The 25,305-nt window shown below is 43.6% G+C and overlaps 1 protein-coding gene across 1 annotated transcript in view; it reads right to left on the reverse strand.

The window, feature by feature from the left end:
- HS3ST1 (heparan sulfate-glucosamine 3-sulfotransferase 1) overlaps positions 1-22,046 on the reverse strand; it is a 38,021-nt gene extending 15,975 nt beyond the window's left edge. Inside the window, exon 1 of the mRNA XM_049790088.1 lies at positions 21,857-22,046. The gene's annotated coding sequence lies outside the window, so the exon portion shown is untranslated. The remainder of the gene's footprint in view (positions 1-21,856) is intronic.
- Positions 22,047-25,305: the final 3,259 nt, after the last annotated feature.

A 25,305-nucleotide genomic window follows, 5' to 3' on the forward strand; every position in this document is an offset into this window, starting at 1 on the left:
TTCCATTCACCTGGTACCTTTATCACACTCATATGGAGCTCTGAAAATACTGCTGAGTTTATCCAAGACAACATATAGATTAACATGGGACACACACTTGTCTCTTGCTATTGTTGTCTTGCTATTGCTTGCTATAATTTTGATGATTTTCACATTAATAATAGTATTCTATAGTGAGATTAATCATCACTAACCTGACCATTTATTCTTTCTTGATCCCAAGTAATTTATACCTGTTGCTTATATAATAATATTTATCATAACTTGTAATTGGAACCATGTACCATCCAGAATTCTCAGAGCCTACTGTCTTGTGGCCAAGAACATGGCATGAATTCTAGCTCTAGGCCTTCCTCCTTTTAGGTGATCAATAGCCTGGGAGCAGCTCGTCATGTGACTTCAATAGGATTGACCTCATTTTTTTCCTCACCTCTGAAATGTGGGGGATGGAAATAGCACTGAATTTGTGGGACTTGCCTTATCAGAGTAGCTATTACTACATGAGGCACCAAGGGGAAACCAGATAGGCAGAATATTCTCATTTATGCCCATGTTCCATGTTATAGTAAAAAGCTTCACTTTAGGGGCCGGAGAGATAGCATGGAGGTAAGGTATTTGCCTTTCATGCAGGAGGTCATTGGTTCGAATCCCGGCGCCCCATATGGTCCCCCGTGCCTGCCAGGAGCAATTTCTGAGCCTGGAGCCAGGAATAACCCCTGAGCACTGCCGGGTGTGACCCAAAAACCAAAAAAAAAAAAGCTTCACTTTATATCAACAACCTCACAAATACAGATTCTTGAAGACACATAAATAAAACACATCATGAGAAACTCTTCTTTGCTTAAAGGGCAACCTTCAAGGAAGAGGAAAAAATAGGTTGCTGAACGGGAAGAGTTTCTAAGGTCTGATGCCAGGTTCTGTCCTGATAGCTGTGATACCTTAGCCATGACACAGATACACTCTAAGACAAATGATGGGGTCACAAAATGTAAAATTATCTCTCCTCTTTTTTATATTTTCAAAACATGCAGGCTTTGGAAAATGTAGACACTGGGAAAGCTATCACTACTTGAAACATCAAACATGAATTATTGTGAAATGTTCGTCACCAAGTGTTGTTCTTGACAATGACCTTTTGTCTATTATGTCATAGGTCAAGGTGACCAGGTAGGTCAAGCTCTAAGTTGCTGAGTTCCTGTTAATAAAGGAAAATAGTAAAACACATAGAAGGAAAAGATTATTCTACCATGGTATGATGTCTTACACTCCCTTGATAACTCTGGATCTGTTTGTTCTTTAATTAGTAATCATTGCATCTAGGCTCTGATTAAGACCTAGATCCCCTAGATTAGGGAGCCGTTTATGGATCAAGCCTAGCTAACATTGGAACAAAACAAGAAAGAAAATGAAATTCTCAAAAAGTTTCTCAGTGCCAATAGAATGTACATTTGAAAGAGTCCTTCAGGTAGAGTTGATAGTAAAGGGACTGCATACAGTAGATAAGACTTAAAATGTTGGCTTGATGACCTCTGGTCTGGAGACAGCAATTTACTCTATTACTTTTGCCTGTTTCAGTGAATTAAGTTTGGAGTGAGCAAAATTAGTGCAAAGAAATAAAAGCAAAAGAGATGCAACCTCTAAGTTCTTTCCACATACAACTCTCTCAAAATAAACGAAAGATAGCCTTTCTCTAAATAAATTAAAATCTATATTTGAAGACTATTAATATGTGAGAAAACACAATTATCAGTTCTACTAGAGTGTCCATAATTCAGAGTAGAGAGCAAAACAGAACTGCTGGGTCCCGGGCACCGTAGGATTGAAAACTTAGTTGCTTTGTTTCCCCATAAATTCTTCAAGTATGTTCAGGGGTGTAAAATGTGAAGTTTTAGGGTCGATAAAGTGGAGAACATAAACTAGTGGCAACAGTATTAGGGTGAAAGTTAGGAAAGCTGACAACCAGTACAAAGAGATTCCTCCAACTGAGATATCTGGATAAAGACACATCATAGATTATAAATATACACATATCACACTCAAAACAATATTGTTCATGTTAATGACCCATGAGATAGTAAGAAGTGTAATAGAGTTATACTTAAAAATATGTTGTTTTTATTCTCAAAAGCAAAACAGAAAAATAGTGTGGGAATGAACCATACTAGCTCGATGCTTTTCTTTCTCTAACCTGTAGTGAACAAGAAGAAAAGCGCAAAGGTATTGGGATCTAAGAGAATCACCGATGCCCAGGCATGTACAAAGAACTTTCTCCTTGATTCTTTTGTGTTGTTGTTTGGATTTGATGGAGATTTAATGGAATTAACTTGTGGAAGGCCATTCCATTCCTCCTCAGAGGCAGCTATTGCATAAAATGTCTCTGTGTGCACATGAATAGATGTGCATGTTTGAGCATGCTCATGAGGATCTTAGTGTGTGAACTCCATCACTCTCATACCCTCTCAAGGCCTCTCAAGGTCATATATTCTCTAATGCTGTTGGCACATACCTTGACTTCTAACTTTTTTTCAAACCACATGATGATTCCAAGACAATAAGTTCCCCAAGATATCAAAAAAGTACCATTGACTGTGGTCACAATCACTTCCATTTCTTCTACCAACAACGACCTTCATTCACCCTGACCAGCTGCAATAACAAAGACCCAGTTGTGACTTTGTATTCCAGCGTGGAACCAAACCCCAAATCCGCAGGCACATGATATGCATCAAGCTGAGCAGAAGTAGATTTTGCCAGTGAACTATGATGTGAGTTCCAGGAGGTGTTGGCAATTATGCTGAGATGTCAGAATTTGCTTTGCATGGTTTTTGTTCAAATCTTTTGCTTCAGCGGAGAAAGACCTTGAACACTGTGTGCAACTAAACTAGATCTAAAATGATTTTATTCCATGGTTCTAGTACTCCTCTTTCTCTCTTAACTTTTCACTCAGAACACACATGGAAACTTCTTCATATAGATCCTCGCCCAGGCTAAGGGAAGCTAGTCTTTCCTCCTTCCTCAAGGACTCTACTGTGAAAAAGGAAAGATCAACACCAAACCAAATATGTGCAAGACAATAAAATGAAGGAGGAATTCACAAAGAAAAGTAGGCTAGATAGAAAAAAATAATTAGATTTTGTTTCATGGAAAAGACAGCTGAGAAAATTCTAAAGGTTAAATATAAAAGTTAGTTCAGGGACCAGGAGATGGTTTTAACGTCCTTACATTTTTGAGGTCCCAAGTTTGATTCATACCAAAACTGTTCCTTCAAGTACTGCTAGATGTCAATATGGTGGATGCTGAGACCCACTTAATCTATCCCTATTGATCTTTGGGCATATATGGAGCTCAAATAATCTCATCACTAGGCTCATGTATTTATCATCAGGCAACAAAGTCAGGCTAAATGGTACATAGAGGGACCCTGAACCCCCAAGGGCTATCAGAACACCAAATCAAACAAACAGGATACCAAGAAGCTACCTCCCTCTTCAAAATCCATCAAGGTTATCATTCTGAAACTAAATCCCCAGGGAGCCTGGAAGAAATATTTAGCACAGGCTTCCTGATGATTGTGGTGGGACTTGGCAGTCTGTAATTTATCTCTCTCCTGTATAGATTGGATCTTGCTTTCATCACATCTATTCAAAACAAAAAATAAAAATAGGGTGGATGCCTTTAACTGATGTCCGACCTAAATTATGTATGTATAAAAATAGAAATCAATGGCACGGAAAGATCAAAACTACAAAGCTCAAATCTACTGGAGTGCAAATCCTGCACTTTACTGCAAATACTTTATTGCAAATACTGCAATTTACTAAATCCTGCATGGTGATTTGATGGTTCACCTTGTTACCACTTAAATTTCCCCACCAAAAAATGCTTCCTAGACTCTGGAGAGGCTGAAAGAGTTAAATGTTATGTTGGGACTTGGGTGATGGGAATGTTGCACTGGTGATGGGTGGTGTTCCTTTTATGACTGAAACCCAAACACAATCATGTATGTAATCAAGGTGTTTAAATAAAAAAAAAAAAAAAAAAAAATGTTATGTTACAAGAAAAAAAAATAGTCCTAGCTCAGGAGCTGGAAAGATGGCTAGAATATTTGTCTTCTTGCACTTTGCCAACAAAGGTTTGATCCCCAACACCCCATTTTGTCCCCTGAGCAATACTAGATGTGATTACCTAAGCACAAAAACAGAAATAAGACTTGAACAGTATACCCTGCCAGGAAGGAGGAGGAAGAGGTGAAGGAGAAGAAAAAAAAAGAAAGACGAAGATGAAGATGAAGACGAAGACGAAGAAGAAGAAGAAGAAGAAGAAGAAGAAGAAGAAGAAGAAGAAGAAGAAGAAGAAGGAAGAAGAAGAAGGAGAAGAAGAAGAAGAAGAGGAAGAGGAAGAGGAAGAGGAAGAAGAAGAAAAGTGGAGTGTTGCATTAAATAATTAACGATGAGGCTCGATGGTGGAGGATACCATCCAGCCCACATGGCTCTGCAACCTCCATGCAGCCGGCGAGTTCCAGGCCCAGGTGAAATCACTCACACGCAGGCTTCAGGAAGAATCATCTTTATTTATGCCCTAACCACCACAGGTGTGTGGCCTATGTTAACCTTTTAAGCATTCAGCTATATTTTGCTAGCCCTGCATCTTATCTCCTGTTAGCCATCTTCCCTTTGGGCTCCATGCGGCCCAAAGATCCAAAAGCCAGGAAGCCAAGCCGGGCCAAGAGAGAAACGGCAAAAAAGCCGAATCCCCTGGCTCAGAGGTTTATCTATCCTTTTCCAGAACCCTCCCAGAAATGGGAGGTCTTGCAGGTAGTTACACCTATTATCCGATTCCCAAAACTCCTCCCAGATATGAGCGGGTCTTGGGGTACACCACATTTGGGCGGGTCTTGGGGTACACCACAGTGGAGGTGAAAAAGAAAGAGGAAGAGGAAAGAAACAAAGAAAGAGATAAAAAACAGTGAGTTTTATTATTTATTTATTTATTTATTTATTTATTTTGGTTTTTGGGCCACACCCGGCATTGCTCAGGGGTTACTCCTGGCTGTCTGCTCAGAAATAGCTCCTGACAGGCACGGGGGACCATATGGGACACCGGGATTCGAACCAACCACCTTTGGTCCTGGATCGGCTGCTTGCAAGGCAAATGCCGCTGTGCTAACTCTCAGGGCCCGAGTTTTATTTTTTTGATCCCAGCACACTAGTACTACTTCATTAAGTGGCAGTTGAAATCTACTCTCCTGGCTCAGTGCTACTGTTTACATAGAATCTCCATAACATTAGCTCAGAGTAAGGCCTGAAACCATGGAATACACAGAAGAAAACAAGGCAGATATGCTTTCAGACTTCAGCTGTTGCATGTCTTAGGGCTTTGACTCCAATAACAAGGGAAACGAAAGCAAAATAAACAAATGGGACAATATGCTGAACTGAAAGACCTCTTCTTGTTGACAAAGAAAGCCCCAAACCAAAAATACAGACTACTAAAGGGAAGAAGATATTTGCAAATAAAATATGCAACAATGGGTTCATAACCAAAATATTAACAAACCTCAACAGCAAAAAAAAAAATCCAACTATAAAATGAGAAAAATCTGAACAGATGCTTTGCAAAATATAGGCAAAGAATCAATGACACATGAAGAGAGAGTCGGCGTTTCTGCTTATTAAGAAAGTGAAAACAGCGATCGTGAGATGAGACTGCACATCCCTATGGATGACTAGAAGACACAAAACAACTAGAATTGAATAAAATGTGAATCCTTATATAAAGTAGGGCTATGTTAGCACAACCACTGTAGAAAATGGAGATTCCTGTTTGGAGTTTCCTACCACGATAAGCACAGAAATTTTGTATGTCTGTCTGATTATCTCACTTCTGGGTATTTACTTCAGAATCCAAAACTGCTCATTCAAAGAGCTGGTCCTTGTAGTAATATTTACAATATCCAAGAACAGGAGACAGTCCAAGTGGCCATTCAGAAACAGAAAAAGGGGTAGAAATACTCAATGAAACACTAGTCAGTTACTTAAATGAAAAACAAACAAACAAAGGAAATCTACTATTTGCCACAAGTGGATGGACTTAGAGGGTATTATGTTTAAATAAATAAATCAGATGGAGAATAATAAAAGCCATGTGATTTCACTTGCCTGTGGTAAAAAGGGAAATCAAAGAAATGAAAGAATGAAATAAAACAAAATAAAATCATTTAGACTCTAAGACCAAATTAGTGGTTGCCAGAAGGGCAGGGCATGGGAAAATTGGCAAAAGGGGTCACTTGTAGAATAAAGAACATAATTACATTTTAGTATCAAATTTTGATAGTCTGTACAGATGCTGACTTTGAATGATAAACATACCTCTACAACTTACATGTGACAGAACATGTTTCATGAATAAAATGTGTTAAAAATATACACTTTGGGGGCAGAATGTTAATACAGTAGGTAATGTGCTTGTGCTCATGGCTGACCCAGTTTTGAGACATACTGTAAGGGCCCCCAAGCCTGCTAAAAGCGAACATCGAGCACAGAGCCAGGAGTCAACCCTGAACACAGTCAGGTTTGGCCTAACACAAAACAAAACAAAGCAAAACAAATTTCTCAATAAATAGAAACCTGATATTAGTTTGAAGAGAAGAATGAAGGGGCAGGCAATAATAGCAATCATTTAGGTTTTTCTAACAACTAATCTGCTTAAATAATTGCCTAAAGTAGAGCCAGGCATTGCAACATTCTAATGGCTGACAAGAAAAAAAAAGCATTCTCCAGAGAAATCCCTCATTCTGATTGTTGATAGTGATGCAAAGGGAGATGGAGAAGAGGAAAGAGCAGAAGGAAAAGTACCGTGTGATTGTCCCTGGACTGCTTTTAAAGGGCAACTCTTATGAGCTAATTAGCTTTTGTGCCATCTTTAGCAGAGGACCATAAAGAACAGTTATTCCAGGAAGAAAAACAGCAGGACTAAGGGCTATTCTCAACACGTGCGAGTATTTCTACTGGCAGGGTCTGGAGGCTTACATCCTCAAAGTCTTCACAGAAGGTCCCCAAGCCATCCTCACAGCCCTACAACTGCAATGGGTTCAGAAAATACAGACTCCAGTCAAGGCAATAAAGGCAGAGCCTAGCCCACACAGCAACCATGCTGAGCTGGGCAAAGGCTGGACCCACAGGAAAGCAGAGATTTGTGGAAAGGACAAAATATTGGCTGCTTTGTGAGCAGAGAAAATAAACTTGGGCCACTTGACAATGGCCAGGCCATCTGAACTAGTACCTCTACCTTAATATCCAAGAGTTGTTTTTTGGAGTTGTTTGTTTTGTTTTTGGGCCACACCTGATAACGCTCAGGAATTACTCCTGGCTATGCACTCAGAAATCATTCCTGTCTTGGGGTACCATATGGGATGCCAGAGGATTGAACCTTGGTCCTTCCTAGGTTAATGTGTGCAAGGCAACCATCCTACCACTTGCACCACCGCTCCTGCCCCAGAAGTTTTTTTTAATAGTGACTTTGCTTCTTCTACTTTGTAATTTATTTCCATGACATTATCATGGTTTGCAAGTTCAATTCATGACTGAGTTTTAAGCATCCAATGTCCCATCACTAATCTCATTGGGACTGGAGTTTCCATGAGCTTCCACTTCCCCAAATACTTGATCTATATCTTTAGTCTCTATTCTCCCTGCGAGCTCATATTTCATCCAGTATCTTCCCACTCAAATTGTATAGCAGGCACCAGGTGGGATGTTGTTCACTCTGTAGACCTGTAATCTGCTGCTTATTGAGTTTAACTGATTTCTGGGAACACAGGCTCCTTCTGAAGCCACATGCATCACAAGGAGCCACCATGAAGAGTCGAGAAATCCAGCAGAACCCTGGAGGAGTGTTGTATCAAATAATTAACGATGGGGCTCGATGGCGATGGATGGAGGCCTTTGTGCTTAGGCCCCAGCCACGTGGCTTCATTCCCCATCCAGCGGGCGGGTCCCAGGCCCAGGTGAACGGCGTAAGCAAGACTCACTCACAGACAGGCTTCAGGATGCATCAGCTTTATTCATTCCCTATTCACCACATGTGTGTGGCCTATCTCATAACCTTTCAAGCATTCAGCCATTCTAGGCTAGCCCTGCCTCTTAACCCTTTCAGCCATCTTCCCCTTGGCCTCCATCCTGGTCCAAAACCAAAAGAGGCAGAGACCCTAAAGCCAGAGAGCTCAGCAGGGCCGAAAGGGCCGGGCCAAAAGGGCCCGAATTCCCTCGGTCCAAGGCTTATCTAACTTTTCCAAGACCCCTCCCAGGAATGGGTCGGGTCTTGCAGGTAAGGTCACACCTAATATCCGGTTCCCAAGACCCCTCCCAGAAATGGGTGGGTCTTAGGTATCTACACCAAATCCAGGGTACACCAACAGAGGAGAAGCTGAGATAACTATCTATCTTCATTGCCTCCTCCCATATGTGCTTGTTTCAGAGGATTAGGAGTGGTGGACAGGTACTTTTTTTGGGAACACTTGCTCTCCTAGGCACCCAACACAAGCTCTGAGAGCATCACCCAAGGTGACAAGGATCACCAGAGCTCACCCTCACAGCCCACACCAGTCACCATCAGCCTGCTTCTGAAGAGAGCACAAGCATACAGATACAAAGTAATTCCACACAACCCAACACCAACTCATTATGGGATGGGGTGGAGTGAGCACCCATGACATAGTGGAAACATGAGTGTGGGGGGATGGCTTGATAAATGCTCATCAAAGTCTCTCTTCCTCATTCATCCTGGGAACAGGACTAGGACACAAGGTAAGCATATACCCAGAAAGACCCGGAAGGAGTTTTTCAGTGTTAAAACATGTCACTCACTCAGCCTGACTTGAGTCCTATGATAAATTCTATCAATAACACAAATCAAGAGGAGAGCTAGCTTTCCTTTGCTTTGCAAGGAAAACTATGAATTTCTGTATGTATTTCTGAAATTGGGGTGTTTTGTTTTCTATATTCAATCCTTGGAAGCCAACAGTCTGCTATGTAATAATTTAGGTTTGATCTAAGGTGGTGAATGAATGGGGGAATTCTGTACATTTCATTCAATTTGTTCTTCAAATTTAATCTACTGCAACAGATTAAATATTAGAGAAATGGTGAGATGAAGAATGCATAATTAAAAATCTTGAGTAAACGTGTGCTTTAGAGAAATTAACTTGCTTGAGGGCAAACTTGAGTGACTCAAGATGTCTGTCCTCAGATCTTTTTTTTTTTTTATTTAAGGACCTTGCACTTTGTGTTTTCAGAGTTCTGAACATTAAGACTGAAAATTATAAGCATCCAGGGAACAGTCCCGCATCAGAGGACAAGGCAAAGTCCTGGTTATATTTGTGTTTTGCAGACATTGTTTGGGTCATGGGAAGTGATTAACTCAGAGAAAAATATTGCAGATTGCAAATGGTCATAAAAGTTATGAAGCAGAATAGGAAAAAAAATAAGTAAAGCCAGAAGAATAGAATACAAGATTTGTATTTCAGCTGAAGAAAGCAATAAAAAAGATATTATGATGCTGTGCAGAATCAATCACCAATTGCAGTGTACAAACATCAGTGTAATCATTGCTCAAAGGCAAGAAGGATCAATTGAGATTTACTGTATTCAGTTAATGATCCTCCTATCTAGTTTCAAATGCCTCTGGCTCAGTTTCCTCTTTTGTTCTAGTAGAGGATTTGATGGTATTTTTGTTGTTTGTACTTTTGTTTGTTGCACTGTCAGAATTGAACTCAGGATCTCGCATGTGCATGGCGTAAGTTCTGTCATCAAAGTATGTCCCCAGTTTAGCTCTTTGGTAATTTTAACCTGTGGCCATCTGACCTAGTTTTTATCAACTGGAAGCTCATGTAAAAATGTCTGGAAGCCTTTGAGAAAGATTTCCTCCCCTGATTAAATAAGTCTCCAACCAAGATTCCAATCTTGCTTCTTACTTTGAACACCTAGAGAGGAGGGCGTTACCCAGGACATCTGGAGCAGATGGGATCAGCCAGAAGGAGGAACCAACTGGAATGTGACAGAGAGCCAAATACTTGACATTCCTCATCTTTTGTCACACAAAAACAGGCTCACCTGTCAAGGAGATAATGATCACTGTTCAGCACTGAGTTAAACATGCCACAGGCAACTGGAGAACATGGCTCGAACAGTGGAAGTTCATGAGGAACTAGAATATCAGCAGCAGATAAAGCAAGCAGGCAGAAGCCATTTCATGGCAGCCAAACATGTTCAAGAAAGTTCCACTTTCGGAAGAGCAGTGTGTCAGAGAGAGGACTCTGAGTTGCCACCAGTGCCACCATATTCCCCATCTCCAAAAAAGATGCAGGGAAATGAAGGGCCAGAAAGTGGTAGTTTACAAGGTGTGTGTATTTGTGTGTGTGTGTGTGTGTGTGTGTGTGTGTGTTTGTGGAGGGGTTAAGTATCCCACTTAGTGATGGGGAGTGACACAAATCATCTCACTGAAAGGAACAGGGCTAGAGGGTCATCTCAAACTCTGTGTAAGAGCAAATATTTAGGACCTTTCAGAGAAAACTGGAATATCCCTCCCCCATTACACACACAGTATGGTGACCATGAAGGGACATGATGGCCAGTCCCTCCACAAGATGGCACTCAACCCCTTGTCTGCAGATGAATCTGTGATTTTTGTTACTTGTTTTATCCCCTCCTATATCCTTTCCTAGTTTGATCTCTCTCAAAGTCTCTGACTTTCCTTCTTTACCAGGAGGAAGTTATGTTCTGAAAGGGCTGAGACATGAACCTATATGATGGCATAAAAATTGAATCCAGAACTCCTAACAAAGCCCGGGTCTCTAAGTGGCATGGCCAATGAGATTCAAGGAGCACTCTGCTGCCTTTTTGAGGTTTTATGTACAATCTTAGGTCTTTGTCTAACCTGCCTTCTCAAGTTCATTTCCTTCTTCCCTTCACCTTTCTGTCCTCATCTATTTCTTCCTCTATGAACATCTTTTATATCTTTTCTGCATCGTCCTTCTAATACCTTGACTCCAAACAAGAAATAATGCGATTTGTATAGATTATATAGAGGCTCAAGAAAGCACAATGAGATCATTTACCAGGAACGTGATGCATGAGAATTTGTCCTAAATTTGAGTCCAAACCAGGACACTGAACTGGTTTGCCATTTAGACACCTAGATTGCTTTTGTTTCTCTTCTTATTAATCTGACTTTAATTAGGCCCATTTGGGCAGATGTTGAAACTGAGGCTGAGATATGAAGAAACTTCTCTCTCACTTTATTATTATTTTATTTTATATATATTTAGTTTTTAGGCCATACCCATCTATGTTCAGGGCTTATTCCTAGATCTGAATTCAGGAATCTCTCCTAATGGGCTCTGAGAATTATTTGTGGTGCTGGAGATTGAATGTAGGTTGACCACTTACAAGGCAAGCACCTTACCTGGTGTCCTATCACTTGCTCTCCACTCTCCACTTTAGACTGAGAAGTCACCAAGTGAATGCTAAGAGCTCTCTCTGGCTCATTATATCTGTGTGTTACATGATGCTATTTTGCCTGACCCTATTTCATATTTCATATAAATGCAGCACTGGTGAGCAGCTCAAATGAAGACTCATCTTATTCTATGCAATCGCAACTTGTTATTTTAGCCGGAGCAATTTTTCACAATTATACAACCACAGAAAAAAGGCAGAAAACTCTATTTTAGAAGTTCTACAAGAAACTACAGCCTTATTAATTTAGCTCCTTGTCCAGTTATTACCTGCAAGGAAACACCAGGGCTCAAGCCAGCCTCAAAGGGACATTGTTTCACTTTTAGGGGACATGTGTGGACCCAATTGATAACATGAGGTCATGACTGGGAGGGCCTAAGACCTCTAACAGCTTTATTAGTTTCAGATTCAACTGACAAGAGAGCAATTTCAGAGCTAAGTTTTTACAGCACAAAGCATTTTTTGGGGGGTCTCAGAGGAATTCATGGACGAACCTCCTGTTTCTAATACCAAACTTCCAAAAAGAGCTATGAGTAATATTTGTGTTCAGCAGGAGCTGTGTCCAGGGATGCTATGCCCAGGGATGCAATGATGTCCTAGTGTCTTACTAAGTCAAAAGAGCTCTTTCCCAAAGGGCATGGAATTGGCTGGGCTCAAGTCCCAAGAGATGGAAGAGCATATAACTTGTTCATTAAGGGTACCCACTGTACAAAGGGATTTGGTTCACCACCCCTTTAAGCAAGCAAATCAACTCACCAAGATTTCCTTGTTCTGTTGCTTACTTCACTGAGCACAGCAACCCTTCCTCCAATCCTAGAACCAGACTATTCTTACTTTTCTAGAACATTGACCATTCCATCACTCAAAACTGTCACCATGAAGACAGGAAGTCTCATTTTCCTAGAAGCCACACCCAGCCCGGCAAAACTCAGGGCCAAGACTGGGCTGAAGCCCAGGTTCATAGTTCACGTCTGCAAAAACAGCACTTAGTCCAGCATTTCTGGTGTAACAGGAAAATACTTAGAATTATTTAGGGGACCATGATGACTGGAGATGAAACCTGGAGTTTCACACATGTCAATGTTTTCTACCCCCACTGAGCTGTATGAGCCGTATACCTAGGTCTTGGGAAGAAGTTCTTAAGAATTTCCAGGGGTCCAAAACAAATGCAGGTAGTGCATTTGCCTTGCATGTGGCTAAGCCAGATTAGATAGATCTCCAGTATCTTATATGATTCCTTGAACCAGGCATGAGTCATTTCTAAGTGCAAAGTCTGGAGTAACCCCCGAGTGCTGCTGGGTATGGCCCCAAAACAAACAAAAAAGAAAATTTCCAGCTTTATCTAAGATTCAAACAATGAATAACGCCTTCGGATCTTTTATTATCCAAGACACACTTCTATTAAATCATCAAGTTGCTTCTGTGAAATTCAAATCTAGCCAGTCTTTTTTTGTTCATGAAATCAGACAGCTCTCCACCAGGATATAAGGTTTCATGAGTAGAAAGTTAAGACCTATCCTTTCATCAGTGCGATGTTGAAAACACAAAAAACAAAACCCAAAGCTCAAGAAAGTTCATTTCTCAGGATGTTAACACTAGGAATGAATGAGGAGAAAAGAAACGGGAACAGATAAGATTTCTCAGGTCACGCTGCTCCCCACCAAAACTCCAGCAGAGAAATCTCTAATTGACTACCAAGGAAGCTGGGAGGAAATCTGTTCTTAAAGGGAATTCAAATAAAGTGCGTTTTCCAAGGGAGGAGCCCAGCTGGCCCACTCTCCCTGTGCTTCTGAGTATTTATTTTTCTGAGCACAGCGCTGGCGATGTTTTCATTTCAGCTGCATCTGCAATCACCTTTCTCTCTCTGTATTTTAAGTGCTGAGACAGGACTCTGATTTACTCGCCTCAACTGAAGAGAGAAGAAGGCATTTGCATCAAGGCTTACCAGCTACCTCATCTGCAGGAATGGTGGGGGAAATTTAACAACAATGTACACACACACACACACACACACACACACACACACACACACACACACACACACACACACACACACACACACACAATTGCATCCTGGAAAGTGCTGAGATGATAAAAGGAGTTTTAAGTGATGGAAGTCGAACTATGTTGTGTGGCTTAGAAAAGCTATCGTGTAATTAGTCCCTGGGAACCAAATAAGTCCCCACCTGGAACTATGTGGCTCTCTACAGGTCTAAATAATCTTGAGAGCCAAATCTCCTTCCTGCTTTTGGAGGATCTGAGAAGGCCCTTTCAGAACTTTGACTGTAAAATGAGGAGCTTCCAGAGGCCAGCTTCCCTTTGAGGACCAGAAACTAAAACCAGATTGAGCCCAGGAATGACCACATACTATGAAAACAAGGAAGTACCTTTTCCATGCTTTTCTCGGTTCATTACTCTTCCAACTTCCTTCTGTTTTGTTTTGTTTGGAGACACACCTGCAGTGCTCAGGGCATACTCCTGGCTCTGTACTCAGAAATCATTCCTAGCAGGCTCAGAAGACCATATGGAATGCCAGAATCTAACCTGAGTCAGCTGTGTTGCAAAGCAGAAGTTCTTCCCACTATGCTAATACTCCTTATTGGCTTCCTTCTATGTGTGCCAAGACTCTCTTGCACAGATAGGATCTATTTGGCCAAGTTGTACGAACATGCAATGAGTCTGCCAGGTCTGTCTGCATTAAAAGGTCTTCAATAGAGATCAGAGGGATACAAGAGTTGGTAGGGTGTAGACTTCGGTCCGATCTCTGGCATCCCATTGGGTCAGTCTACCAGGAATAATTTTTGAATGCAAAGCCAGCAGCAATCCTTGAAATCGCTAGGTGTGGCCCTAAAACAGGGGTCTTCAAACTACAGCCCGCGGGCCACATGCGGCCCGCAGAGGAGTCTGATCCGGCCCGCAGGCAGTGAACGCTGTTTGGTTGCCAAGATACCTGCCAGCATATACACTCAATGTATATCCAAATATCAGGAACCATGCACGCAAAATGGTAACCATCTTTGGTAGCACTTATGCCTGTGAACAGACTTTTTCAAGAATGAAACATCTGAAATCTCCAACCAGATCAAGATTAACTGATGCCCACTTGCATCACTTGTTATGGCTGGCAGTGACAAATATGGAACCGGACATTGACCATCTCATTAACCAAAAGCAGGCCCACAGTTCTCATTGAAGTACTGGTGCGTGATCTGTTTATTTATAAATGGTTTTCATTTTATTTATATAAGATATGTGCAGTGTGAGTAGAAATTAGTAGCTCATATAGTCCAGCCCTCCAGCTCTCTAAGGGACCATAATCCAGCCCCCACTTTAAAAAGTTTGAAGACCCCTGTCCTAAAACAACAACAGTCAAAAAGTCCCCAATAGACAAAAAACTTCTCCAAGAGGACTGGGAGTACTTTGGAACCTCTAGGAGCACATGTCCACTGATGATTTTGTGTCTTTCCTCTTTGCTTTCTATCTCCCTGTCTCTCTTCTAAAATAATGATTTTTCCTTGAAAATGCTCCTTCATTTCCCCAGGTGGATGGAAATGTCACCTCTGGTTTCCTTGCAGAGTAATTTCGTGGGAGCAAATGCACCTTGAGCTTGTATATCTTCATGGAAGAAATAGATGGTCCCCCTCCCCAAAAAATATGCTTTCTTGGTACAGGTACCCTGACTTCACGGAGGACACAATACATACACATGAGAGATAGTGAGACAGGATATCCCAGTAACTCTGAACCACAAAATTTTACTGGGAAAAAAATGCATTGAGATAAAAGAAAAAAATAAAAAGGGGAGGCATTCTTGGGAAAAGCTCTATTGTAGAGACCCCATGGCAGGGCTCTGCATCACCTTTGAAGATCAAGTGCCTTATTTCATTTGATGGTCCCATAAAACCAGAAGCCTTTCCTGAACAAAAATGGCCCAGTCAAGAACAGTTAGTCTCAAAGTCAGACTGGGCAGATTTGGGGCAAGAGCACCGGACAATCCCCAGGGGCCTTCCCATTTGGAACACAAGTTTTTAAGACTTGGCTCAGTGGTACAGCCTCACAGAAAGTGGCATAATCAGGCCCAGAGACAGAAGTGTAGAAATGCTCCCTATTTTTTACGAGGGGGCTCAGATTTCAGAGAGGAGGAGATGCACATCTGGTCAGTTCCTGGCACTTTGTTGGTGCCCACTTTCCAAAGTGTTATCTGTCTCCAAAAACATTAACTCAAAATTTCTTTCCGGGCTCCCAGGAGAGATCCAGTCTGCTCAAGGTTAGCTTATCAAGGTTTCCCAGGCTGTCTCTTGTCCTCTACATTATGGACTGGTTTTGCCCGTATATTTTAACCCTAAACTCTAGCACTGGCATAAAGGGAAAACTCAGTAAAATGTTGATTTCATCAACTAAAGAGTGAGGCTTCTTATCCAGGTTCTATGCACAGAAATGACTCCCAGATCAGAACCCAGTGTCCTAGTTCTCACTTCCTTTGCCAAAATCTTTTATACCTTCTCTCAAAATTTGACCTTGGGGATGTCACACTAGATCTAGACTGAGTGTCAAGACTTGGGATCCCTTGCTTTGGGTTGCATCCCAGTACCCTGCCATTCCATAAGGTTGTGCCTTGGTTTCTTCATAGCCTCAGTGCAAGGCTCTCTAGCCTTGGACAGATCTGACTAATTCATCTTACTTTTGCCTATCTCTTCCAGAAGCCCATAAGTGCCCTGCAGGGCTGCCAGTGAGTAGAACCACTTTTGGTAGGTACATGGTTAGCACTTGGCAAACAAAAGTCAAATAAAGGAATGAGTGATCACTTGAAGTGCTTATTGGACAAGGAAAAGGAAAGGGAAAACCTACACTGTCAACATTTGTAAATGGATCCTCCAGGCTCTTTATCATAAAGATTCTAAGGTGCTCACCCTACTGAGTGTCAAATCATAACCACTTTCCTCTCAATCTCTAGAAAATAAAGGCCTACAAAATGGAAGAGGGGGTGACTTAAGAATAGATTGGGGCCAGAGTGATGGCGCAGTGATAGGGCATTTGCCCTGCTTGTGGCTGACCCAAGATGGATCTTGGTTCAATCCCCTAGCGTCCCAAATGGTTCCCCTAGCCAGGAGCAATTTCTGAGCGTGTAGCCAGGAGTAACCCCTGAGGTAACTGGGTGTGGTCCAACCCCTCACCCCCCCCCAAAAAAAAAAGAATAGTCAAATGTTTCCCTACCTGTCTTATGGAGAAAAGCATGGTCTTATTCTACCATATTTGATTAACTAGGATACTTACAAGATAGTGGGTTCTACGTAACATTGTAGAGCCTTACAACTTCTAAGTTGTACATTTTCTGTTCTCAAGATAAGTGGATAAACTTATAACTTACCTTGAGAACAAAAACTCCTTGTGACAAAATTTGGCATGAGATCCACCTGGTAGACCCTTTGTGGCTGGAGGTGTAACGTCCTCAGTTTCAAGGAGCAGCTGATTGTTCTGACATTTCTACTAGCCTGGGACTTATAGCATGAATATGAACCCTGGAACCCTTGCTGGAAAGCTTTCCCCCCCAAAAAAGCAGAGAAGCCTATCAGAATCTACCATCATTATGTTCCTACTAGTCCATAAAAGAGCAATGCATTCATTTTTCTATTTTTCTCGAAGGTGCATGGTACCACATAACTACTGAACTACTGGGGCTCAGTGAATATTATATAACGATCTTAGAAAACTCGGATGTGAATTCCCTGTGGGCAGTGGTTAACATGACTTTCAGCCCAAGATAGACCTAAAGCTCCGTGTGGCTGCCTGAAATTCAGATGAAGTACAAGAGAAGAGGAACTGACTAGGAGACTAGAGCTTACCTTTAAGGAGTGGAGGAGAAACCGAAAGCCAGCCTTGGAACATGGGAAGGAATGAGAGAGAAGTGGGAATGTGGGGATCAGGGAACAAGACGTCAGGATCATGCCCTGGGAGTGACACTCTGGGGACATTCTGGGACACTAAGGCTGCTGCTGACGCCACCTGCATTCGTGGCCCATGGTGATCAACAAACACCCAACTGGCCTTGCATCCTTCATCTGGTCCCTTGAGATTCTAGGGTCTGGGTGGAATTGTCTACTGAGCTCCACACTGGGCCATAAGGGACCAGGAGACATGAATGAGGAAACAGACCTCACTCTCCCCACTCCAGTTCTCTCAATTGAGGGCAGGCTGTATTTCCTGAAGGTAAAGAGCACCAAGCACCCTTCACAGTGCCAAGTCTGTTCCAGATTGGGAGGATCTGGAGGAGGGACGGGAGGGACAGAGCTGCCACAGCAGAGCAGTGCTGTGGAAAAAGAACAGACAGGCCCTGATTTCAATCTGGAATCCTTTGTACATTCAGAAAATTAATGAAGTTTTTTTGATCTGAGGATTCCAATTTTTATTTTAAATAGAAATGATGCCATCCATCTGCCTGCCCACTCAGATCCGAGTTACTCTCGAAATCAGGTTCAATTATTCGTTCACTTGTTTCAAAAATATTTATTGAATATCTCTGAAGTACTAGGCATACATTTAGGTTCCCAAGGATAAGTTTTAAACAATATATATATATAAATTAAAACTCTGGCATGGACTCAATGCCTTTTATTGGCAACAGATTCAGACAAGAGACATCCTAAAACTGGTTCTCTGTCTCTTTATCCTGATGCTCCTGTCTGTCTGCAGTTTTTGGTCCGTAATTGATTAATTAATGTCAGGGTCATTGCTTCAAATATAAATGCTCTAAAATTCTAGGAAATGCAATCTGTTAGAAGGAAAAATTATATGTAGTCTTAAATTGAATCTTGGTCCATATCACAAGAAACTGTTTTGCAAAGCTATGTGGCTTGATAACTCCAGAGGAGTGTTGACCAAACACTACTGTTCAATGACATCAATCTTCTTGAATTACATAAATACTCATAAATTTGCTGTTCATATCCACACAAATTTCCAAAGTGGAACAAGGAGCAAGAGATTCCACAGAGGCAGATGGACACATTCACACAGGCAGAAAGGGAAATCAATAGAATCCCAAAGTGGTTTTTTTTTCACCAGCCTTCAAACAAGTGTTTTTCTTTGCTCCCGGCAAGTTTTCTACCTGTAAGAGGTAGAGAAAGGAGCTGGGTGGGGTGGGGCAAAATCATTGAGGGGTTCAGCACTGGCTCCAAACTATGCTTGAAGTTTTACTATCCTATTGTTGGGGGAAGAGGTAATTTTCAGGAAAGGGAAATCAGGAAGGAAACTCTGGAAACCAAAAAGAGGGGCCACCCAGCTCTTCATACTTTCCTTAGGTGACCTGTAATTTTCCAATGCTGTTGTAAAGTGAGCAGTGAACCCCAAACAGCTACTAGAAAGTTGACATACCTCAGTCCTCTCTGCTACCTTGTTCCACACTGGGACCTAAGACCCAAAGCTGGGCTGTAGACTCAGAGCGCTAAGTTTAATGCCAAATATGCCACCATGTATCTATTCAAACTCTAGTCTCAGCAGAGAGAGCTTGAAAGGGCACCCAAGTTGGGGAAAATATGCTAATCTCATAGAAGCACATAGGGTCCCATCAACCAATCTCCCAAGTGTGTCCATTATCTTCCTAGTCTCCATACTCATTTTTATTTGAGTGGGGGGAAATTGGGGACTCCTATCCATTGCTCATGAAGGACCTAGGATGAGGTGGCACTAGGACCCTGCAACAACCATGGACACCCCTAAAGTGCTCATCTCCCCCCCCAAGTATCAAGGAAAGGGGAGATTCAAGGACCTAGTTTCTCCAATTAATCCTTCAAGCTCTTTTTCTCTCTCTGTGCCTCAGACTAAGTTTGAAGAGAAGAAAAGCTTCCACATGGCTGTTTGCTTCAAAGGGCTGCGGGGACTTTTCCAGTAAGCACATACTTTATGACCACAAAAGCACAAACTCCAACTCTCTCATGAGGTCTGAGTGTCCGTGAATAAGCCTGTCCTGTAATCTGCCCAATTACATGAGAGAACAACAGGAATCTTCATCCTAGGGGCACAGCAGGGAGAGGTAAGAGCCTGGGGTTCCCCCCAAATCCTTTTGTAAGCTAAAGGTTCAGCTTTCTTAGCAAATTCCAAAGGCAGAAACTAACCATCCCAGCTTAAAGCGACAGACCACTGTTCCATAATCCAACAGCCTCGCCTGGCCCAGAAGTCTCAAAGCAGGCGTCTCCAGCGCTCTACCTAAGGAACTGCAAAGGGCAACTCTTGAGCTGAGTCAGGAGTAGCCCACCGTCCATCCCTATTCAGTCAGAACTCAACTTTAAGTGCTGAAACCCTGGGGAGCTTGGACAGGAGCTGGTAGGGCTCAGGGTTGGGAAGATTTTATGCAATACCATAGACCATAGCTATCTATCTATCTATCTATCTATCTATCTATCTATCTATCTATCTATCTATCTATCTATCTATCTATCTTTTTACCTACCTATCTTTCTATCTATCTACCTATCAATCATCTATCTTTCATCTATCAATCTATCTATCTATGATACTATAAGAGGCAAGCAACTTTAAAGAGTGCTACAGACATTAGCAATTAAACCTTTATCTTCTGCCCTCCTCCTGCGGTGAGCAGTTATGCTTCTAATTGCACTTACTCCATACTCAGAAAGCAGCAAGAGTAATATTTCCAAAAGCTTAATCATAGGCTTTAGAAATGTTGAAGCTCAAGTGCGTTAGCGCCCCTCTTCTTCTTTAAAAAAAAATCAGAATTCTTGGAATTAACCCTTAACTAATTCCCTTTCAATGATATAAGGTGAGATTTTGAATGCAAAGAAGAAACCAAATGCAAGAGTAGGGGGACCCCAGAGGAGTGCAAGCTTCTGGTCTGCAGCTTCAGAAGCCAGCCAAGCACTGCCGCCTGGCGCTAGGAGACTAGTGGGGGTTCTCCTCCCACACCCCTGCGAGCGGCTGGCGGCGCAAAGGAGCCTGCTGCACCGGGCTTTGGAGAGCAGAGCTGAAGGAGAAATGCGCCCCCCTAGCTCCCGCATCCCTGGGCCGCTTGCTTGGCCGCTACTGGGAACCGCCTGTGAAAGCCAGCTTGGCCACTAAGAATTGGGACTCGCGCCCCCAAATTCCCCTACCCCCCAAAGCATTCTGGTGCAAGTAGAAGGTACCAATAGCCAACTAGGGGATGGATAACGCGGGGGTCGGGAGTGGGGGCCATGCAAGGCCGGGATTAAACAGTTCCTGCTAAGTGTGTGACAGGATTTAGCTGGCCTGCAAGGACCCAGATGAGAACCTAGCAGGAGGGTGCGAGGAACTCGTGGGTTGCACCAGGCTGGCACTGAATACTTGGCTCTGCATCTTGCGCGGGCCAAAGAAGCAGAACCCAGCAGATCCACCCACCCAGGGCACCCAACCTTAAGTTCCCCGCCGCACCCGCTTCCCATCCCATCCCCAGAGCTTGAAATGGGCCAGCAGGTGCAGCAGAGGGGCCGCCTCAGCACACCTGGAGTTGGGGTGATGCTGCGCTCCTGAAGCGGCTGGGCGCCCCGCCTCTCCTCACCCTCCTCAAACTGTTCCCACCCCTGGTGTGCTCGAAATAGAGAATAGAGAGCGAAAGAAAGAGGCAGAAATATATATATGAATTATATATATACATATATATGGGGAGAGAGAGAGAGAGAGAGAGAGAGAGAGAGAGAGAGAGAGAGAGAGAGAGAGAGAGAGAGAGAGAGAGAGAGAAATAAAAAGAAATGGCCAAGATCCAAGATCATTTCCAGAGAAAAACCTACTTACAGTCACCTCGGGCTCTGTCCTGCGCATCGCCTTCTTTAGAAGTGCCCCATCCCTTTCCCATCCCAACCGAATGCCAAGGCAGCACAGGCTAAGCTAGCCCTCCTCCTAAGCTGGTCCATGCCCCACAGACTTTTTGCTGACTGGACCCCGCTCGGGTCCCAGCCCAAGTGGTACCCAGGCTCCCTCCGTGCGCAAAGCGCATCTCCAGCCCCGGGAAGATGCAGCGAACTGGAGCTAGGCTGGCTTAAGAGAATGTGCTATATGGGTCGGGATGGGGGCTGGGGCGAGGGGAGGGAGCCTCAAATCTATTAAGTGCCAGAAATCCGGATGCCTGCCGGTAAAACCCGTCTCTGGGGACTTGGGGAGCTGAGTGGCTAAGAGGGGAGATGGGGAGCAGAAAGCCCTGCCTGGTTCTACTCACAGCCACTTTGCACCCTCCAGCTGCGCCTCACCTTGGGCTCTGTACTTATCTCAAGTCCCAGAGAGCCAAACTGGGGGGGGGGGGGGTCCTAGGGCTCCTTTCAGCCTGGCACCCCGCAGCCCCGGCTGGCACCCGCCTCTCCAGCTCCATCCACTCTCACCTGGACTGCGCGCCGGCACAGCGAGTCGGGCACCCCAAGTCTGCTCCAGGTCGGGGCCATCTGCAGCACCGCCCGGGCAGCCGAGAGAGCTTCGTTGGAAGCCAGATGGCAGGGTTGGGGCTCCGCTATCCAGTGACACCCGGCAGTGGCAGCGGCCGGTGGCAACAGCAGCAGCAGCCCGCGAGTCGGGAACTTGGCAGCGGAGTGGCTCCGCGATCTGTCCCCTAGAGGGGAGGAGCAGGAGGAGGAGCTCGACAGGAGGAGGGCACAGATGAGGACGGACCCAGAGGGAGAGCGAGCGCACAGGGCAGGGAGGAGCGCGAGCGCCCACTGGTGCCCAACGCAATCGGGCACGGTGGCAGCTGGCAGCGCGGGGTTGCGCTCGGTCAGCCGGCTCTCCGGCACGCTTGGCCATAAAACCGTTAGGTTCTGCTTGGATCCTGGGTATTCAGTCCAAGAAAGGGACCCCTGGAGACCCTACTGGAAGGGAGGAAAACGGAGTGGACTGGATGTGACTTGGGGTTGCTGCAAATTGGGGCAAGGGAGTCGTGCGCAAAGCAAGGAGAAGCCAAGTAAGAGCCCACCTCTTGCGCCTTTGTGCCCTGCCCCAGCGCTGGCCCTGCGACAGCATCACGCATTCGCTTGTCCTCAGGTGACTGCTCGGGTGACTGCTTTTACTGGCTTGAAAGCCTGAATGCCAGCTATGCGAGGCATGGAGGTGCCAGGGTCTCTGTTGGCAGCATCCAGAGGCGCGCACCGGGCTCTGATTCTAGAGCGCTTTGTCGCACGGGGCTTGTGGCTTTCTCTGGTCTTTAGTCCCCAACTGGAAGCGACCACCCACACCCAGAGGTACTCAAGGCTTATTTCTGGCTCATCACTCCTGGCTCACATCTGGCAGTAATGCTTGGGAAGCCACACGGGGTGCTGAAGATCAACCCAGGTCAGCACCGCGCAAGGCAAGTGCTGTACCCGCTGGACTAGCCCGCTGCCCCCTCACCCAGCTTTGCTTTTTCTAGGGTGTCATCAGTGTGATGGTGAATTTTTAGACTCCGCGGCATCTGTTTCTAAGCCCTTTCAACTTGCTAGGGCAGAGAGGTTTGGGGTAAGAAGCGGCTGTTGCAATAGTTCAAATTCAGGTTTGAGGTGTCTGTGCTTTGGGGGTTAAAGAATCTTCTTGCGTGACTTGTTCCCTTGCTTCCTGCAGAAAGGAGGCGATTTGAAGTTCCTCTCAAAAGCAGGTTTGCCAGCTAAGTAAGCACAAAGGGTAAAGAGCTTGCTTTACAGGAAACTAATTTACGCACTCCATATGGTCCCCTGACCCTTACCTTTAGTCAGCTTTGAACACTGCTGGATGTAAACACACACACACACACACACACACACACACACACACACACACACACACACACACACACACAGCAAATTTTCAAATGGCAAGCCAGGAAGGGAATGTCAAATAATCAAACTCACTGATTATTCATCAGCTCTGAATACACTTTTGGTGTCCTCATTGGGGACAACTCTATCACTCACCCTCCCTGACCTACCAACTCCCAATGGGACCCCAAGATGGTTCAGGTGGGAATACAGAAGAGGATCCTACATGATCCCGGAAGTCACCTCGCAGCCCTGAACTAGGTATGAACCTGCAAAGACTAATGCTCGTTTTCAAAGCCCCAGACTTTCAGTAAGCTTTTTGTAAGACTCCCTGAGCTAAGCAAAACTATTTGTAGGGGATTGGCTCTACTGCTTAAGGAGCTTTCCAGCTGCCCTTTAAGAAATCAATGCAGGAAGACAGAGAGATCTTATAGTGACGTGGGCCCTTGCCTTGCACGAGGACAACTGAGTTCTATCCTCAGCATCCCATATGGACCCCTAAATCTGCCAGGAGGGACTCATGAGTGCAAAGTCAGGAGTAAGCCCTGAGCACTGCTGCGTGTGGCCCTCAAACAAAACAGAATAACAACAACAAAAAACAAATGAAAACAAATCAATGCAGGGCCAGATAGAGTGGAGAAAGCAAAGCACTTGCCTTGCCAAGCCCACTGGGGCTTATCTCTGGCACCACAGCTGGCATGACCCCAAACAAAGCAAAAGGGAACAAAACATAAGAGGCAGTAAACAGCCTTTTCTGATTATTTGATAGCCCAAAGTCTAGAGGAGGCCAAGGCCAAGCCTGATGTTTATTTTGAAAAAGAAATATTTGGGAATTTTTATGAACCTGAAAATTACATGTTTGAGTCAGACCAAGGTTGGTCTTCATATTTCATATTTTCATTCATATTTTAAGTTTTATACAAACTATCCATACATAAATTATATATATGTGTGTTTTAGATATGCACACATCATACACACACTGTATAATTAAAGCGCACACTCATATATATGTGTGTATATATATATATATATATATATATATATATATATTTATAGTGGCTTGTGGACTGCACTCATGACTCACTCCAGGTTCTACACTCAGAGATCACTTCTGATGGTCTCAGGGTTCACCACCCGAACTGGGGATTTAATCTGGACTGCTAGTAGATGTATGCAATAGAAATTCCCTACCTGTTGTACTATCTCTTGTGCTAGTATCTACATGTGTGTTTGTGTGTATCTGTATATCCCACTTTGAAAAGCCTTATTTACATTGGCATTACCTTAAAAATAAGAATTCTAGATAATGTCCCACCCTACTCATATGCATACGCATCATTTTCTGAAGCTGTGGAAAAGATTCCTGAAGTTGGCAATGCCAAGTGGAAGCCTCAGGCAAACTCCTGTCATTTACTAGTATCCTTAAGCTACTGTCATCATCTCTGCCCAGTGCAGGTCCTGGGTTCTTCCATCTGAAGTGATTTGGAGCTTCTAAATGTATGTGCTTCCCTGCCCTTGACTCTTCACAGGGTTTCTGTGTCCACAGAAGTCTGCATCTCAGAACTGCATGGTGCCATGCAGAGGAAGGTTAGAAGAGATACTATCAGCATCCCAGGAATCAAAGTGACTTCATTGATCAGTTGAGTTCACCCACTACAGGACCTATTAGCCACTGTAACTTGGTCCTCACCCCTCTCTGTTAGAATTTTTATTTTCAGGAAATGACTCTAGGGAGAGGTGAGTGATGATGAGAATTTAAAGACTGAGACTTACATCTTGCTCATATTGTCCATTTCAGTCAGCATTGTTGATCAAAGACCTATGTTTTATTTTGAGGAATAAGAAAGTATAAACTGAACATTCTGTACATTTTCCAGGCCATCTGCCATTTCTCATACTATGCCCTTTTTTAACCTCTGTGACAGAGCAATCCAGGTGTTCAGAATACACAGCTCAGCTCTGCTCTATTTATGCATCCAACTTTTTGTAACCTATTATATTTCTTAGAAATATTTTTTCAGGAAAGTTAAAGCATAAAGACACAATTTAGCATCCTTTCACTAGGCCAC

Source organism: Suncus etruscus, chromosome 16, assembly GCF_024139225.1.
Source record: "Suncus etruscus isolate mSunEtr1 chromosome 16, mSunEtr1.pri.cur, whole genome shotgun sequence".
Lineage (NCBI taxonomy): Eukaryota > Metazoa > Chordata > Mammalia > Eulipotyphla > Soricidae > Suncus > Suncus etruscus.